The following is a 17,442-nucleotide window of genomic DNA, read 5'->3' as shown; positions in this document are numbered from 1 at the left end:
GCTTCATTAAATATAACAATGATACGGTTTCATTACAAAGAAAAATGTTTCACTTCTGAGTTATATGCAACAATTCTTTTATTCATTCATTCGCTCACTCATATATTCTTATTTTGGTTCATGGCTTTACATTCCTACATATTATTAGTATAATAAATATATTCCTTATTAATAAAGATGATAACGCTGGTTACATAAAACACAGTGACACCTATGGGTTTACCTACTGTAAAGCATGGTGGTGGAAACATCATGCTTTGGGGCTGTTTCTCTGCAAAGGGGCCAGGACGACTGATCCGGGTACATGAAAGAATGAATGGGGCCATGTATCGTGAGATTTTGAGTGCAAACCTCCTTCCATCAGCAAGGGAATTGAAGATGAAACGTGGCTGGGTCTTTCAACATGACAATGATCCAAAGCACACCGCCAGGGCAACGAAGGAGTGGCTTCGTAAGAAGCATTTCAAGGTCCTGGAGTGGCCTAGCCAGTCTCCAGATCTCAACCCTATAGAAAACCTTTGGAGGGAGTTGAAAGTCCGTGTTGCCAAGCGAAAAGCCAAAAACATCACTGCTCTAGAGGAGATCTGCATGGAGGAATGGGCCAACATACCAACAACAGTGTGTGGCAACCTTGTGAAGACTTACAGAAAACGTTTGACCTCTGTCATTGCCAACAAAGGATATATCACAAAGTATTGAGATGAAATTTTGTTTCTGACCAAATACTTATTTTCCACCATAATATGCAAATAAAATGAAAAAAAAACAGACAATGTGATTTTCTGGATTTTTTTTTCTCAGTTTGTCTCCCATAGTTGAGGTCTACCTATGATGTAAATTACAGATGCCTCTCATCTTTTTAAGTGGTGGAACTTGCACTATTGCTGACTGACTAAATACTTTTTTTCCCCACTGTATATGCTATAGGAAAACTGTATTTTTAAAAGAACCAAGAAGAAGACAGAAGACATCAAAATGAAGACCAGATGACATCAGATGATGATGACTGGACCTGAGATGCTTCAATTTAGACTTAGGGAAGTATAATTATACATATTGTATATGAATATTGTTCACGGCTTACCATAACATGAATTCACATCAATTATGTCATTGAGTACATATAACGGTAATCTGATGTTATTGATATTAAATTATTTTGTCAAAGAAGAAGAAAAGAAGGAAAAAAGATCTCATTATATTTTGAGGGTTCCAATTAATGTCTGTCTCCCTCAAAAGGGGGAATTGTTAAATATTAATAATCCATTAAATATTTCTTATTACACCCAGTTCTGTACATTGCTAGCTGAAATGACATAGGCTATTTTTAAGCTTGGCTCATGGTAGAAAGACAGCTCCATATATGTAGAGACCACGTGCTTTAGGAGACGTATATAATTCATGGCTAACTGTAGAGGTCGCTGGATCCTTTCCTCACCATCATGAGACACAGACGCAAGATGACATAACTGAACAACTGGTATGTTACTTTACTACAAAGAAGCCTAAGAGAGACAGAGGCCATTTGCCATGTGGGATCTCAGAGAAAGAAGATGACAAGCTTTTGCAATAACTAATGAACAATTTCTCTTTCACCTATTTTTATGTTTTTCTGTAATACTCCTTTCTTTGATGGAAGAATCCAAATAAACCACTATATTTTTATCTGGTAACTAGTCCTGAGTATTTTACAGGATAAGCATTATTTTACACATATCCTCCATCCCATAGTCCAGTGCCCATATACCCATCACACATCCTCCATCACATAGTCAACCATTATGACATCATAATTAGCGGCGGGGCTTGCAACCTATGATGACATCAGCATCGCCATGGCAACCATTATGACATCATAATGAGGGGTGGGGCTTGATACACACACACTTTTTCCCCATTATGTAGATAGGGGCAAAATTGTTTGGTGAATTGGAACGCGCAGGGTTAAAATTTCGCCTCACAACATAGCTTAGGACTCTCTCGGGGTCCAGACGTGTGACTCTGCCAAATTTTGTGGCTGTAGCTGCGACGGTGCGGATGCCAATCCCGGACATACACACACACACATACATACATACACACACTTGAAGCTTTATATATTAGATTGAAGGCATACTGAATCAGTCATGAAAATAAAGAAAACTCTTTGAATGAGAAGGTGTGTCCAAACTTTTGGTCTGTACTGTACGTCTTTTTGATTGCGCGTTATTGCACTTTTTGTTCGGCGGTATGATGATAAAATATTGTTTTCTGCTTTTTATAGGGGTTCACTAAAGGGATTAACTAGTGGGACAGTTTTATAGGGCAGGTCGTTACGGACGTGGCGATAATAAATATGTATACTTTTATTGTTTTTTTATTTACAAAAAAAAAGAATTTATTAGGGAATTTTTTTTTTTTAATTTATTTATCCCTGCGTGATTCATCCCTGTGCCCCCCCAGTACACTGCGATCATGTTTGATCACAGTGTGCCGGGGGTTAATGTGCCGGGGGCGGTCCGTGACCGCCCCTGGCATATAGTGTTGGGTTCAGCAGTAATAATAAGCTGACACCCAGCCGCGATCCAGCGGGCGCTCCCCCCGTGAGCGCCGCTGATCGTGGTGATGTACTATCCCGTCCCCGTTCGTACGGGCCCAGGAACTGTGGATGGGATAGTATGTCACATGTCAAAAAGGGGTTAAGTTATAATTGGATTCCCTTATTGTAAAGGACAATAAGAAGCCAAAAGCATCCTATTTAGGATTTCATCATTGCATTGTAATTTATATAAATAAAAGTTCAGGCTGGCATACCCTTAAAGCCATGCTTTCCAACTAGTGTGGTGTCAGTGCCGACACTCCCGTTACTCTTTGTTTTATATGCACCCCATTTCACCTTGGAACCCACATACTGGATGGGCCCAGGAAACTCCACTTCACCATATTCATTTGGTACTCCCGTACTCTTTGTTCTACACATTGGCAGCAAGGCCAGCCTTTCTGCATAATCATATGAACCCCAATTCACCTTGGAACCCCCATACTGGATGGGCCCAAGAAAATCCACTGTCAGCGTGTCAAAGTGGTCGCTTTAAATATCCCTCGACTAATGATACAGGCCGGGTGCTTTGGACACTTCCTGAATGGCCTGTATCATTAGGCGAGGGATATTTAAAGCGACCACTTTGACACATATACACGCTGCCTCCTGAGGAAGCGGGAAGCGAAACGTGCGTTGGGGCACCAGCGTGACATGCGGGCATCATAGCATGGGTAAGAGCGCTTTTACTTTCCATTAACCCCTTATCCACTCTCACTTATGGGAGGTCTGGGAGGAATGTCCTATTGTATTAAATAATGGATCATTAGTATGTGTAATCCCTCCTGTGACCTTATATCATGAGGCCCTATGAATAATGCACTTTTTTACTTATATGGGTGGACCAAACATATGATTCCGTGTGGTTACTTGTTGTGAATTCACTTTCTTGCCTACCTCTGGTTACTAGTGAAGGTAGTGGAGCTGGTTATATTGACAGAGGGGTCGCGAGTTCTTTTTCCGGGCTCCCTCTGGTGGTTACAGGAGGTAATGGAGCTGATCTAATTAACAATGGTCTGCCACCTGATAATGAGGAGGATGATTGGATATCTGGAGTTTCTGATTGGTTTAAGGCAGCCGACTCCCTCTATCCCTGCTGGTGATTTTTTCCTGCCTCCTAAGGTCTTAGCTTCCAGCTCAGTCCCTGCATGCTCAAGCTAAGTGTTCTTTTGCTATTGTTCACATTTGATTTGGTTTTGTCTATTTCAGTTTTGTGGGGTCAGCCAGCCCCTGCTGGGGCTGTGCTGAATTTCCATCCTTATGTTACTGTTTGTGCCAGTTTGTTTTTGTCCCTTATTAGATTGGCCTCTCTTTGCTCTGCTTTCAGAATATATATCAGAGTGCTGATATAGTGGGCGAAGTCTAGTGACTTCAGTGTTTTTTCTATCAGACGTGTTGGGCATTTTTTGCAGGGTTTTTTGCGTGATTGCAGACAGTGTCTTTCCTTTCCTGTCCTGTCTAGCTAGTTTGGGCCCCATCATTTGCTCAGCCTATTTTCCTGCGTTTGTGTTTTCATCTTGTCTCACTGACAATATATGTTTGGGTGCTATCTATTCCTTTGGGGTCTGCTCTGGGGCAGTTTAGATTTCCCCTTTCTTGCTTTAGGCTTATTTAGTTCTCTGGCTCTGTCGAGGCATCTAGAATCATCGTAGGTACGCTCCACGGCTACTGCTAGTTGTGTGGATAGGATCAGGGGTCTGCAATCCGCTTAGTTACCAACCTCTCTGGTTTTCTGTGGCTTAGCTTGGTCTTGCTTTCCTCTTCGGTGACCAATCATAACAGTTACTTTTGACTGTCCTCTCTCTAGTTGGGGTCTGATGCTGCTCTTTACCTGCACCTGTGGATTTGTGGGGTTATTTATACTTAACGTCTTCTTACTTGGTACCCCAAGTTGCTATTGGTGTTCGCTTGATCGCGCCGTGGGTTGCAATTGTCATTCACTGGTTTTATATTATCTTGGATGTGACTTATGGTGTATATCACATGTTTACCTTTGCCTGGTTTAATGATATAATAAAGTTTTGTATATTTATATAAACTTGGCTTTATTTTTTTGAGATACATTATACATCTAGGTTCATCCTTCTGAGATATAAGCTCTTCTGAGCCCTTTTTTAATTAAAAACTCCTTGCAGATATTGTCTTTGGTGGGATTTGAATCCAGGACCCCAGCGCTGCAAGGCTGCAGTGCTAACCACTGAGCCACCGTGCTGCCCTATGGGCTTTTATTTTTTAATGGACTGCAGGAAGGTAGTGGGGTCCAGTCCGTTTCCTCCAGCCCAGATCTTATAAGTGGCCTATGGCCACAGATTAGAGGGAAGGAAAAAAAAAACCCTGCAGGAAGAGTTTGGGTGTGTCAGCTTTGGTCCTGCAAGCAGACAGAGCACTCCATGTGTGAGGCAACACAGGGCCAAGTGGAGCCAAAGGGTCTGGCACACCTGCTTACACGATAGTGCGGTCGCTCATGGCAACCGGTCACAGACTGTTTTGTGCTTTCCCAGCTGTGATCCGTACAGCGTACTAAGTACTGTGTGAGTTTTTGGACACTAAACACATTTTGGTTTGAACTTTCTTGGGTCACTGCCTCATCACTGCACAGCGTGGACACTAGTGATGAGCGAGCACTAAAATGCTCGGGTGCTTGTTGTTCGGGTCGAGCAAATTGTAATACTCGGGTACTCGGACAGAACAACAAGCCCAATGTAAGTCTGTGGGAGACCCAAGCATTTTTGCCGCGATCCCCCCGGGGTCCTTTTAAGGTCTAGAAACATCTGAAAATGCTGGAAACACTGCTCAAATGACACGGGGACATCATGAGGATCGCCCCTGGAAGCATTCCTGACTCCTAGTTCACAGCGTTAAACATTTTTTCCAAGATTCATGCCATTTTTCCCGGTGCAACAAAAACACCCCAAAACGAAATCAAAATGGATTTTCCTGGGAAATATGTTAAGCTACATCCTTTGCAGGTTAATGACTTGCCTATAAGGCAAAATAATTAACCCCAGACCGAAATGTTCCTCCTCTACTTGGGCTTAGTTCAGACGCAGCGTTTTTGAAGCATTTTTCAACTTTAACTTTGCTTTAATACACTACAAATGCATTCACAGGGAAATGCCATTGTAGCATTTACCAACCCTAGTTGGCCATGTGGTGTGCGACACATAAGCAGACCCATCATGTTTCATTTATGAAGGAGGAACTTTTAAAGTCACAGAGCCTATTTTACTGGTGCATCAGGCGGCATTAATCTTCTTAAAGGGGCATTATTAATCTCCTAAACTGTTGTAGCCTATGCTGTGAGCTGATGGGCTGCCAAGATTACGACGCCCCTAATACCCCTTTCATAAGATGTCCAGGAGGGCCTCCATAAAAAGGATAGCATTGAATGCAAGGCCTGCCCTGCTACCAATTCATATGCACCCCATTTCACCTTGAAACGCACATACTGGGTGGTCCCAGGAAAATCCACTTCACCATATTCCTTTGGTTCTCCCGAACTCTTTGTTTTACACATTGGCAGCAAGGCCAGCCTTGCTGCATAGTCATATGCACCCCATTTCACCTTCTAACTCACATACTGGATGGGTCCAGGAAGATCCACTTCACCATATTCATTGTGTACTCCCGTACTCTAGTTTTAAAAGATTGACAGCAGTGTCTTCCCTGCTGCAAAGTCATATGCACCCCATTATGCCTTGGAACCCACATACTGGATGGGCCCAGGAAAATCCACTTCACCATATTCATTTTGGTACTCCCGTACTCTTTGTTTTACACATTGGCATCAAGGCCATCTCTGCTGCATTATCATATGCACCCCATTTCACCTTGGTACCCACATACTGGATGGGCCTAGTAAAAGTCACTTCTCCATATTCTTCATATTCATTATTCATTCATATTCAACACTCTTTGTTTTACACATTGGCATCAAGGCCAGCCTTGCTGCATAGTCATATGCACCCCATTTCACCTTGGAACCCACATACTTGATGGGCCCTTGAAAATCCACTTCACAATATTTATTTGGTACATCTAGAAGTCGCCAATAATAAACAGAAAAGGTCTAAGGTAATCTACACAAGTGATGAATACTGGGACTTCAGTACAAGATTTTCAACATATCAAAGTAAATGGCATTTGCACGCCAAAAAAAATAATTACACCTCCATGCAAAGTGTTCTTTTTCTGACCAGAAACACTTGAAGATCTTTTTTATTTTATTTTTTTTTCAAATGTTAGTGTATCAGATAAAGAAAATAATGTGGCTTCACTGAAATCGTCTTCTGATGGCAACAAGGCATGGTTCAAAAAGATTATTGTCGAATGTCAGAAAAGTGCGTTTTTTCCCAAAACAATTACATTTCGCAATGTTCAAATAAAAAATCACATAGAAAATCACACAGAGTGAAGAACTGACTGCAAGTAAAAAAAAGAATGAAAGAATATGCATCTTTTCCACCAAAACTTGATAACACTTCAGAGTTGCGGCTGATAAAGATAATCAGTCCAAAAGGGAGTGAAACCGATTGTTACACCCAGTCCCCGTGCTGGCTCTGCGCCCCAGTCTGCCGCTGCACCCAATTCTGGTCACTCACCTCCTGCCCTGCATGCTGTCCCTGTGCAGCAATGAGCTCCCTGTCTGTCTCATGCTGCTCCTTGGCATCCTGCTCTCTCTCCCTCCCCCATCTCCTGGCGTCCTGTCAGCAGGTCTTCAGGCAGAGCTATTAGAGCACGCGCGCTCCCCTGGCTTCTTAAAGGGAGAGAGTGCATTTTTCAAAGTTGGTTTGGTGATTATCCAATGGTGGTCTCTCCTCCATAGGGAGAGCGCCGGAGCAACGAGTATCTATCATTGCTACATCCGGATCTCTTCCTGACCTGTCTGTGCTGCGTTAGCAGTCTCTGTGCATCTTCTCATGCTATCTGTCTCCATAGATTATCTGTATCCTGCTACCCTTGGCAATCCCTGCAATCACCTGTGCAAGTGCCATCCCGTTCCGCCATCAGCCATCCGTGTCCGTGGACTGTGACAAGGTTACTGGAGCCTGCTTGCTACCAACTACCCGGATCCAGGACCTGCCTCACCTGTGTCTACTTCTCTACGGACTCTGCTATTGTATCTGTTACCCTTTTGGTCCCGCTGGGACAGCTGCCACGTGTCCAGGGTCTAACTGGAGGTAGCATCTGTGTCCTCCGGGTATTCCATTCTGGTCCTGTCCAAGGGACTTTACTACGGGTACCCAGGGCTCACTAGTTACGCCCCCTTCGGAGCCCCCCAGACCGTGGTCCCGAGGTTCCACTTTAAAAATAAAAAGCGAATGTAAACTTCACCATCTCTGTCTCCGCTTCCATTCGTTACACCAATTATTTAAAATCCTTGCAAGACTATAAAGTTTACTAATGTGACACAAAATTGTGTATGCTTTCAGTTAAGATTTTGAGAATAACCAACAATGCAGTCTGAATGACGTGATTGGAGACAGGAGACGGTATAAAAATTTTTTTAAAAAAGTGTACCATGAAACCTCAAGCTGTCCAACCCTTTCTTGGTTTTGAAATATTAATGTATCACGACAATATGTTGAGAGCAGGATGCACTACATTGAAGGACAATCAACTTTTCGCATTTTTTAATGGTATGATGGTTCCCTCTTTGCAGAATTATGTAATGGATAGAGTTGAGCGATACCGTCCGATACTTCAAAGTATCGGATCGGAATGGATCGGCCGATCTTAAAAAAAAGTATCGGTATCGCCAATTCCGATACCGGAAGTCCCATTCAAGTCTATGGGACTTCCGGTATCGGAATAAGAAAAACCCTGTTTTTGCCTTGTACAGCCTCTCTGGGGTCTGTACGGGCCTTTCGGGGGGCTGTGCCGGCCTGCCAGGGGGTCTGTGCAGGCTCCGGTGGTCTGTGCCGGCCTGCCGGGGGGCTGTGCCGGCCTGCCGGTGGTCTGTGCAGGCTCCGGGGGGCTGTGCTGGCCTGCCGGGGGGCTGTGACGGCCTGCCGGGGGGGCTGTGCAGGCTCCGGTGGTCTGTGCCGGCCTGCCGGGGGGCTGTGCCGGCCTGCCGGGGGGCTGTGCAGGCTCCGGGGGGCTGTGCCGGCCTGCCGGGGGGCTGTGCAGGCTCCGGGGGGCTGTGCAGGCATCGTCCGATGGGACTACAAGTCCCATCGGGCGATGCCTGCTACCATGACAGTGATTGACACATTAGCCAATGATGGGACAGTAGTAGTCCCATCATCCGGCTAATGTGTTGAATGTAAAAAAAAAAAAAAAAATTACATGCTACATACATGCTACATACATGCTACATACATACTACATGTAACATACATACTACATATATACTACATGCAACATGCATACTACATACATGCTACATTCATACTACATATATACTACATGCAACATACATACTACATATATACTACATGCATGCAACATACATACAACATATATACTACATGTAACATACATACTACATATATACTACATGCAACATGCATACTACATACATGCTACATTCATACTACATATATACTACATGCAACATACATACTACATATATACTACATGCATGCAACATACATACAACATATATACTACATACATGCAACATGCATACTACATGTAACATACATACTACATATATACTACATGCATACTACATACATGCTACATACTACATGCATGCAACATGCATACTACATATATACTACATGTAACACACATACTACATATATACTACATGCATACTACATACATGCTACATACTACATGCATGCTACATACATACTACATGCATGCTACCTACATACTACATACATACTACATGCATGCTACATACATACTACATGCATGCTACATACATACTACATGCATGCTACATACATACTACATATATACTACATGCATGCTACATACATACTACATGCTACATACATACTACATACATACTACATGCATGCTACATACATACTACATGCTACATATATACTACATACATACTACATGCATGCTACATACATACTACATGCATGCTACATACATACTACATGCTACATACATACTACATATATACTACATGCATGCTACATACATACTACATGCTACATACATACTACATACATACTACATGCATGCTACATACATACTACATGCTACATATATACTACATACATACTACATGCATGCTACATACATACTACATGCATGCTACATACATACTACATGCTACATACATACTACATACATACTACATACATACTACATGCATGCTACATACAATACATTCATACAATACATACATAGACATACAGTACATATAACATAGAGTAACATACTTACCAATACTTGTCACATTGTTCCCCGAAGCCATTGTCTTTTACGGAATAAATATTAACATAACAAACCACAAAAATACTCACCCATGATCCGAAGCAGTCCACACACAGCAATGGCATAAAGTGAGACTAGGGACTTTTTTTTTTTTAAGTGGCGGAGGAATACAGTGCGGAAGGATACCTACCTTCCGTCATTGGATTCCTGCAGCCCGTAGAGAACGGCAGCATCAGCTGATGCTGCAGTTCTCTACCCAAGATCGTCGTGGGACACACTCGTGGACTGCTTCGGATCATGGGTGAGTATTTTTGTGGTTTGTTATGTTAATATTTATTCCGTAAAAGACAATGGCTTCGGGGAACAATGTGACAAGTATTGGTAAGTATGTTACTCTATGTTATATGTACTGTATGTCTATGTATGTATTGTATGTAGCATGCATGTAGTATGTATGTAGTATATATGTGGTATGTATGTAGCATGTAGTATGTATGTAGCATGCATGTAGTATATATGTGTTATGTATGTAGCATGTAGTATGTATGTAGCATGCATGTAGTATGTATGTAGTATGTATGTAGTATGTATGTGGTATGTATGTAGCATGTAGCATGCATGTAGTATGTATGTAGTATATATGTGGTATGTATGTAGCATGTAGTATGTATGTATCATGCATGTAGTATATATGTGTTATGTATGTAGCATGTAGTATGTATGTAGCATGCAGTATGTATGTAGCATGCATGTAGTATGTATGTAGTATGTATGTAGTATGTATGTAGTATGTATGTGGTATGTATGTAGCATGTAGCATGCATGTAGTATGTATGTAGTATATATGTGGTATGTATGTAGCATGTAGTATGTATGTAGCATGCATGTAGTATATATGTAGTATGTATGTAGTATGTATGTAGCATGCATGTAGTATGTATGTAGTATATATGTGGTATGTATGTAGCATGTAGTATGTATGTAGCATGCATGTAGTATATATGTAGTATGTATGTAGCATGTAGTATGTATGTAGCATGCATGTAGTATGTATGTAGTATATATATATATATTTTTTTTTTTAACATTTAACACATTAGCCGGATGATGGGACTACTACTGTCCCATCATTGGCTAATGTGTCAATCACTGTCATGGTAGCAGGCATCGCCAGATGGGACTTGTAGTCCCATCGGACGATGCTTGCACAGACCCCCGGACATCAGCACAGCCCCCCCGGCAGGCCGGTACAGACCCCCACAGGGTGCACAGACCACCGGCAGGCCGGCACAGCCCCCCGGCAGGCTGGTACAGACCCCCACAGGGTGCACAGACCACCGGCAGGCCGGCACAGCCCCCCGGCAGGCCGGTACAGACCCCGGGCAGTCCACACAGCCCCCCCGGCAGGCCGGCAGAGACCCCCCGAAGGCCCGAAATGACGGCGCATCATGATGCGCACACACCGCACATCATGATGACGTCATTTCGGCTGTCAATCAACTTTGAACTTCCGATTCCGATGCCGACTTCCGATATTGAAAAAATATCGGAAGTCGGTATCGGAATTCCGATACAGCAAGTATCGGCCGATACCCGATACTTGCGGTATCGGAATGCTCAACACTAGTAATGGATAATTTTGCTAGTTTATTTGACAATTTTTTAACACTATGGTTCAGATACAGCTTTAAAGATGGCTAATACTTGCAATATAACGCTTTTTTATTTCAAAGTACAAAATTAAAGGAAAAGTATGACTGAATAGTATGAGTGGGTACACTTTTTTATATTTTAATATACAAAGGTTAAGTACATATAGGGATTAAATATATCTAATGATTAAGTATATATAAAGATTAACTACATACAGTATACTTACATCATCACCAAGAGGCTTTTAAACATCATCTGTCTGGAATATCAGAGAAGCAACACCAAGACAGAGAACCCCTTGGAGATTCAATACACTGCATGGGCGCCCCCAGTTGTGCAGGTATGAACACACTGTACATGTACAGGTACCCCAGTTTTGGAATCTGTCTTTGTCATGTTTCTTTGGTCTTATATAGTGATTTACACTATATAGTAACTCAAGTTTCACCCAGCCCTTCAACTGGCCAGCTTTCAAGGTCGGATGAAACTGAGATACCATGTAGTCGTCAGACGAAGGGCCATAGGGTTCAGAATATAAAAGCCACAAGGATTAAAATAAAACCACCACAGACAGAGGTTAAGTAAACTGTAAAGTTTTACAATCACAAACCACTAACATGGAAGCTTAGAACTGTTTGTGAAGTCAATAAACAAACAGTTCTCCAGATTGTGGCAGGATGAGATTTTTATTTCACATCTGTACATCTTTTACCAGAAATGCAGCTAGGTAATTGTCTGAATGCATTCTGTATATTTCAATATGGATTCAAAAGAGCCATTTTTATATTCGCACTACACTATTAACAGCAATCATATCTATATTCAGCCGTTCTTATAAAACTGAAGCTTAACCCATAGACTACTATGGGTCATGACAATGTTCTTGACCAGTATCTATCGGTAAGTAATGTTAAAACTATCTGCCACTATGTATTCCGGAAATAAAAGAAGGAACTACAAGAATGTGAAGATGTTCTAAAACATAACTGTGACTATGCTCAATATTCCATAACTGTTCCGTTCTGCTGTGTAGTAAATATTGGAGACTCAATAGATGATCTGACATCCTTTTCAAAAATTACTTTACAGATAAAAATAGCATTTATTTTTATTTATTTTTATTCCTGTTTATTATCCTAGAAAGAAAGAAGGAACATGCAGTCTCCCTCATACAAGTTATCTCAGCCAAAAATGATTACATTCCATACTCTGGATCTACAAGCACTCAGCTGTCACTTTTTGCTATTAAACACTTCCCATTTGATGCAGCCAAAGTAACGGCTTTCAATACAAGAAAAGATATTGTGTCAAAAGATATATTTTTAGTTAGCTACTGAGCCAAATTAACAGCATTGCTTTATCAAAGTAATATGCTGCATATTGTGTCCAATGTGATCAACCAGTCAACCAAAAACTGAGCTTTACAAGTGAGGGCATTAAAGCATGAACATTTTCTGAAGTATTTGCAAACCAGAATGTGGTTTACACATGCGGGGGTACCTTGGTAAAAAATATACTTTTGTCAGCACAGACACACTTGCCCAAAATTGTATTGCCAATTACAGCACAGAAGACGTTATCCGTGGTCGTCCATTGGCTGTTAAGGAGGAGACGGTGATGAAGGCCTGAGTAACAAGTAGACCAAATGTAAAGGACCGGCTAACCTACACTAGTAATGCCCATACACGCAGTGCATAGGCTGACAAACTTTTCACCAATGGGGGGTACCTTTTTTAAAAATATACTAGTGCCATCACAGCCCCCTTGCCCAAAATTCAACGGACTATAACAGTACAGAACACGCTCATGTAGGTCATGTAGTCTGAGTTAAGGAAGAGACATTGCAGGAAAACGAGTTAAGAAGTAGGCCCAATGTAGGGGTATGGGTCTCTGAGACTTGTAAAGGAGTGCATAGGCTGACAAACATTTCACCAATGGGGTACCTTTTTTTATAAATTTACTAGTGCCATCACAGCCCCCTCTTGCAGCAAATTGAGCGGCCTATAACAGTACAGAACATGTTCATCTAGGTCAGGTAGTGTGAGATAAGGATGAGACATTGCAGGAAACCGAGTTAAGAAGTAGGCCCAAAGTAGGGGTGTGGGTCTCTGAGATTTGTAATGGAGTGCATAGGCTGACAAACATTTCACCAATGAGGGTACCTTTTTTAAAAATATACTAGTGCCATCACAGCCCCCTTGCCCCAAATTCACCGGCCTATAACAGTACACAACACAACACGTTCACCCAGGTCATGTATTCGGAGATATGGATGAGATATTGCAGGAAACACAGTTAAGAAGTAGGCCCAATGTAGGGGTGTGGGTCTATAAGACTTGTAATGGAGTGCATGACCTGACAAACAATTCCCCAATGGGGGTTACCTTTTTTAAAAAACAGACTATGGGCAACATGGACACCCTTGCAAAAAATTGGACTGCCTGTAGCAGCACAGAACACATTAACCCTGGTGATGTAGCCGTGGACAATGAGGAGACATAATGAGAAACCATACTGAAATTAAAAAACTAAATTTCAAATGTGAAGCCACGTATGAAAGAAAATAACAAAGCGGAGGGGCAAACACAGGTTCATAGATATCAAGCCACAATGTGTTCAACGAGATAGGTTTGTCCCAAGCAATAGCTCAGAGACAGTGATATAAATAGAAATATTATCTAATACCCTTGACAAAAGTTGAGTTACTTTTGCATCACGCAATCCCTTCGGCCTGATGTTCGACTGGTTGTGGATGATGAGGATAAGGAGGAGGCTAACAGAAAACAGACCAACCCAGGAAACGCAGAACAACATAAAGGCAGCCATGCGTGCCAAACTACTAACAGACATGCCTTCCATGTCCTCAACATCAGGACGCCTGACCATGGTGTCCTCCTCCTCCTCTTCCTCATACTCCTCAGGCCATCCCTGCTGAACATATGGTATGACAGCTGTGCTTGTAGTACCTTCTACAGCTCATGAAAGTAGCTCCTGTTGTTCCTCCTCCTCCTCTTCATTGTCTACCACTCCACGTTGCAACGACATGAGACTGGGCTGAGTGTAATCACCCGGTATGTTTCCTGGCTCAATGTCCTCGTGTCCTTCCTGCAATGCATCCTTTTTTATTGTGAGCAGAGAGGTTTTCAGAATGCTGAGAAGCGGGATGGTGACGCTAATTATGGCATCATCGCTGCTCACCATCTTGGTGCAGTCCTCAAAGTTCTGGAGGACGGTACATATGTCAGACATCCATGTCCACTCCTGAGGTCTTATATGTGGTGTCTGACCTGAATATCGATGGCCTTTTTGAAGCTGGTACTCAACAACTGCCCTTTTCTGCTCACAAATCCTTTGCAACATATGCAGTGTAGAGTTCCAACGCGTGGGGACATCACACACCAGTCGGTGAGGCAGAAGCTGCTGAAGGCCAGCAAGGGCTGCTGAAGCTGTCACTGACTTTCGAAAATGGGCAGACATACGGCGCATTTTCAACAGCAGATCAGGCTGCTCCGGGTAGCTTTTGAGAAAAAGTTGAACCACGAGGTTAAGCACATGGGCCAGGCAAGGTACGTGTGTGAGCTGACCTTGCCTCAAAGCCGCCAACCGGTTCCAACCGTTGTCACACACGACCAATCCTGACTGTATGTTCAGCGGGGTCAGACAAATATCTGACTGCTCCTTCAGCGCTGTCCACAACTCTTCTGCATTGTGTGGTTTGTCAACCAATGCAGATTAGCGTCAGCACAGCCTGTTGCCGCTTTGCTGAGGCAGTGCTACAGTGCTTCCAGCTTCTGACTAATGTGTTCATTTCAGAGATGGAGGCTGAAGAAGAGGAGGAGTAGGAGGTGCAGGATCTTTAAACTGGGAGCAACCCTGACTGACGTAGGGCCAGCAATCCTCGGCGTAGGAAGGATGTGTTCCATCCCAAGGTCTGACAGGGTGCCGGCTTCCACTCTATTAACCCAGTGTGCCGTCAGTGAGATGTACCGTCCCTGCCCACCAGCACTCATCCACGTGTCCGTGGTTAGGTGGACTTTCCCAGTAACAGCATTGTTGAGGGCACCGGTAACGTTGTGGGACACATGCTGGTGTAAGGCCGGTATGGCACAATGGGAAAAAGAGTGGCGACTGAGGACCTGGTACCTTAGGACAGTCGCCACCATCAAGTTGCGGAAAGTTTCCGTCTCCACTAGCCTAAAAGGCAACATTTCGAGTGCAAGCAGACGAGAGATGTGTGAATTAAGTAATGTGGCCTGTGGTGCATTGAATGAATATTTCTGCTTGCATTCCAATGACTGGGGTATAGACAACTGAAGGCTAAGCTGGGACAAGGACATGAACGGGCTTGATGATGGTGCTGGTTGACTGTGGGCAGCAACAATTACAGGGCTCGAGGCATCTTCACAGGCACGTGGAACTGGGGATTGGCATGTACGCAAAACAGTGAAAGAAGTGTTGTCACCTGCAGACAGTGTTCTTGGAGACTGTGGTTCTGCCCACAAAGTCAGGTGCTTTGCTACCATGTGCCTAATCATGCTAGTGGTGGTCAGGCTAGTAGCTTTACTACCCCTGCTGATGTGGGAATGGCAAGTGCTGCAAATGGCCTGTTTGGGGTTATTGGCAGAGTCCTTAAAAAATAACCAGACTCTGGAAGATCTAACACTTTGAATGGCAACTTTCGGCCTGTTGGTGTGACGGGTAACGGATGCACACCTTCTGTCTACGGCCACCACACTGCTTCTTCTTGCCTGTTGGGGTCTTCTTCTTGCCTCCTTCCCCATGTGGGCTGCTTTGCTCGCTCTGCATATCCTCCTGCCAGGTTGGGTCAGTACCTATGTCATCCACCACCTCGTCTTCCACATCCGCACCCTGCTCCTCCTGACTTTCCAGCAATTGTGTCTCATCATCATCCACCTCAGGTGACCGTGGCTGCTCAAAGATTTGTGAATCGCTACATGGAATATCATCTTGCCCCGCTTCAAGTGGAGTGGGCAAGAGGCCAGAATCTACAAATGGATGACTGAACAGCTCTTCTGAGGGTTCGAGTGTGGCATCAGTTGTCTCAGTGCACTCGGCATGGTGGGAGGAAGGAGGAGCAGGGTGAGTAATATCCAGTCCACACTCACGGCTACTGGCTACTCAGACTTGACCGTGTGGAAGACGTGGTGGTGTTGGTGGCTAAGTGACTTGAAGCATTATCCGCTATCCAACCAACAACCATTTCACACTGCTCTAGCTTCAATAGTGTTGTGGTGCGGTCCCCTAGAAACTGGGACAGGAATTTCAAGCACGAAGATGTGGTTCTTTGCCGTGGCCCACTGTAAGCTTTGCCATGGCCTCGTCCTCTGCATGCACCATCAGCATCAATTCTACTTCCCCGTCCCTTGCCCCTTGCCTTGCCTATTTTAAATGGAGTAATGAAAGAGTTAAAAAGCTGCCTACAAATGGATGTCTTTGGAGAACATTTGGATGTGGTAAGTACTGTAGGCCTGCAAAGCGAAGATTTTTCCACCACAGATACACCAGGCCTCTGCCTGAGATAACAGACTGTATTCCTTATTAATTTATATTTTTTTGGGAGACAAAAGACTGCTGGATATAACAACAGTGACAGGCAGGCGAAAATTAAAACAGCCGTAAACTGGCCAAAGTTTGAGCACGCACAGATAGTAGCTGGCACAGAGAGAGCACTACAATGAATTTGTGGCCTTTTTTATTTTGTGGCCTAAATTATCATGTATTTAAAGCAAATTTACAGGAAGCCCCCAAAAATATAACAGCTGTAAAATGGCAAGAGTTTGAGCACACACAGATATGAGCTGGCACGCAAGTAACACTACAATGTTTGGTTGGCCCTTTTTATTTTG

At 43.2% G+C, this 17,442-nt stretch overlaps 2 long non-coding RNA genes across 2 annotated transcripts in view; both read left to right on the top strand.

The window, feature by feature from the left end:
* LOC141088287 (uncharacterized) overlaps window positions 1–7,911 on the top strand; it is a 111,705-nt gene extending 103,794 nt beyond the window's left edge. Inside the window, exon 5 of the long non-coding RNA XR_012231895.1 lies at window positions 7,517–7,911. This is a non-coding gene — a long non-coding RNA (uncharacterized lncRNA). The remainder of the gene's footprint in view (window positions 1–7,516) is intronic.
* Window positions 1–17,442, top strand: part of LOC141088288 (uncharacterized) — a 299,679-nt gene that overhangs the window by 173,331 nt on the left and 108,906 nt on the right. The gene's annotated exons all lie outside the window — the stretch shown is intronic.

This window comes from Dendrobates tinctorius, unplaced genomic scaffold, assembly GCF_039654945.1.
Source record: "Dendrobates tinctorius isolate UK_male_01 unplaced genomic scaffold, ASM3965494v1 ptg000038l, whole genome shotgun sequence".
Classification (NCBI taxonomy): Eukaryota; Metazoa; Chordata; class Amphibia; order Anura; family Dendrobatidae; genus Dendrobates; species Dendrobates tinctorius.
This window is presented reverse-complemented; position numbering and strand designations above follow the sequence as displayed.